Source organism: Protobothrops mucrosquamatus, unplaced genomic scaffold, assembly GCF_001527695.2.
Source record: "Protobothrops mucrosquamatus isolate PMUCROS unplaced genomic scaffold, P.Mucros_1.0 scaffold7536, whole genome shotgun sequence".
Taxonomy (NCBI): Eukaryota; Metazoa; Chordata; class Lepidosauria; order Squamata; family Viperidae; genus Protobothrops; species Protobothrops mucrosquamatus.
Genome location: NW_015393336.1, coordinates 11,841 through 14,810, shown reverse-complemented (window position 1 = coordinate 14,810; position 2,970 = coordinate 11,841).

The window sequence follows — 2,970 nt, the reverse complement described above, 5'->3', positions numbered from 1 at the left end:
CCCTCGATGCTTAGGGCACCCGGAACCGACCCCGGAGCAAATGCAAAGCGGGAGAACCGGGAAGCGAAAGGAAAACCTTTATATAAGTGCCAGCGTTCCCAGCCAGCCCGGGAACGCGCCCCACGGCCGCTTCGTTTCCACGCGAGAGGAAGGAGCGGGAGGCCTCCGCGGCTGCCACCTGGGTCCGGCCTCTTGCAAGGATCCCCCGCTGGATCTTTTGGTGGGAGAAAAACGGAGCGTTGCAAAGGACGATCCGAGGAGAAATGTGGGAAGGGGGGCGCGTCTGCTCTGCCGCCTTTTCGCTTCTGGTTCCCCAATTCGGGAAGCAGCGCAAAACAGGCTATTCATTCATTCATTCATTAGCCCCGTGGTGTTGCTTCGTATTCCGTCTTCGGTGGAATTTCCTGATTGTGGGAAAGGAAACTGAATCTGGAACCCATTCTGGCTGAGATAAGCAGGTGCTTTACAATCGGTTTTATTATTACCTGATTCCTTGCGTTTATGACGCGTCATTGCTTTAGGAGACAAAATGGAAGGATCTTAGAAGTCATTTAATCCAAATCCCCCTCTGGGTGCAGGTCCACTACAGCATTTTTGGCAGATGACTTTCCGAGAAGGACAGTTGGCTGATGCAATAGTTAGAAAGTTTCTCCTGACTGCCTTCCTTACATTGTTGGCCCTCCCTCTTCTCCCCCTTTTATGTGACATTTGAAGACAACTCTCTACCTCTCTTCAGTCATGTCTTTTGTAGGCCAGATGTGATGATGATGATATCCATTCAGTCCTGTCCAACTCTTGGCAATTCTGTGGGCCAGGTCTCTAGGCCAAATACACCCAGATCCTTTGACTATTCTTTAAAGAGCTTGAACAATAGTTACTACTCATAGAGTTTCAGGGCTTACTGCACTTCATCTTGATAATCCTTCTCAGATGTTGCTTCAGTTTGTCACTATCCTTTTTGAATGATGGTGCCCCAAACTGGACATAATTCTCCAAATAGGGGTTGACCAGGGCAGAGTAGAGTATAAGAATTACTTTCAATAATCTGGATTCTCGGCTCCTATTAAGGTACTCCAAGACCATATTTGCTTTCTTAGCTGCATCATTGTGACATCCAGAGCCCTTTCACATGTACTACTTCAAGCCACATTTCCCCCATGTTAGACAACCGTCTTACATTTTTCCTATCCTGTTGCCTTCTGCTGTTGTGGTTTTTTTTTTAATCTCAGCCTAGCCTACAGCTTTAAAATTTCATGGTATTCTTCCATCAAGCACTAATCATACCTGCTAGTGTTTGGCTGAACCAAGACGAGTTGCCATCTGAAGGGATCTCAAAGAAGCATGAGAATCCTTGCTTCCTTATAAAGATATTTTTAAACATTACATTTAATAAAGCCCCAAAGGGAAAGCATGAGAGATGAACTACAACAGCCACATTTTAACAACAAACTTCATAGATCCAGAGAATTCATTTCTAATGGATGGATTTGCTTAGAAATTCTTATGCACCTGCCTTCCTTGGAATCGGTGATCTTCTACATTGATTCTGGGAAGGAAGGCACATAAAGGACTCTGCTGAACACCTGTAGCCTGTTGGCTTTATTTGCCCCTCCTGTGCGGAAAATACATATAATGTTCAGGACATTCTCCTGTGGCTGCGCTTCCACCTGGGATGTTCACAGACAAAAAACCCTTAGTTTTATAATCAGAGACTTGATGTTCAGCTTTAAGAGGGGGATATGATAGTATTTTCAAGTACTTAAAATGAACATACATAGAAGAAGGTCAAGAGATCTTGATCCCATAAATCTTTTGTCATTCTCCCCCAAAAGCAACAAAAATGGTCTTAAATTGCAGGGAATTAGATCCCAGTTTAAGTTAAAAAATAAAGGCTCATGGTGGCCTAGCAGTTAAGACCCCGGGCTTGTCCCACTTAGCAGAGTGAAAGTATGCAAATGCAAGTAGATAAATAGGTACCACTTCAGTGGGAAGGTAACAGCATCTCGTGCACCTTGATGTATAGTCATGTAGGCCACATGACCACAGAAGTATCTTCAGACAATATTGGCTCCCTCGGCTAAGAAATAGAGATGAGCAACTACCCCTTAGATTCACACCCAACTGGACAGGGGAAATATAATAATAAAGTTGGAAGGGACCTTGGAGGTCATCTAGTCCAACCCCCCGCTCAGGCAGGAAACCCTATACCATTTCAGACAAATGGCTGTCCAGTCTTTTCTTAAAAACTTCCAGTGTTGGAGCATTCACTGCTTCTGGAGGCAGGTTGTTCCACTGGTTAATTGTTCTGTCAAGAGGTTTCTCCTTAGTTCTAGGTTGCTTCTCTCTTTAATTAGTTTCCATCCGTTGCTTCTTGTCCTGCCCTCAGGCGCTTTGGAGAATAGCTTGACTCCCTCTTCTTTGTGGCAGCCCCTGAGATATTGGAACACTGTTATCATGTCCCCCCTCATCCTTCTCTTCATTAAACTAGACATACCCAATTCCAGCAGCCGTTCCTTATATGCTTTAGCCTCCAGTCCCCTGATCATCTTTGTTGCTTTTCTCTATACTCTTTATAGATTCTCAACATCTTTTTTACATCGTGGTGACCAAAACTGGATGCAGTATTCCAAGTGTGGCCTTACCAAGGCATTGTAAAGTATTAATTTAATTTAATTTAATTTAATAATTTAATTTATATACCGCCCTTCTCCCGTAGGACTCAGGGCGGTGCACAGCATATTAAAACAGACAAACAAGATACATCAAAGAACAAAAAAAACCCCCATAAAACCAAATTAAAAGCCAAATATTCGAAGCTGTGTGTCAATTAAAATTTTCTTAAAATCATCCCTACCTAAAATCCTCCCTAGGTCAGGTCCGCTTGCTGGAAAAGCCATGTCTTGAGGGCGCGGCGGAAAGTAAGGAGATCCGGAATCATCCGGATCTCGGGGGGTAGTTCGTTCCAGAGGG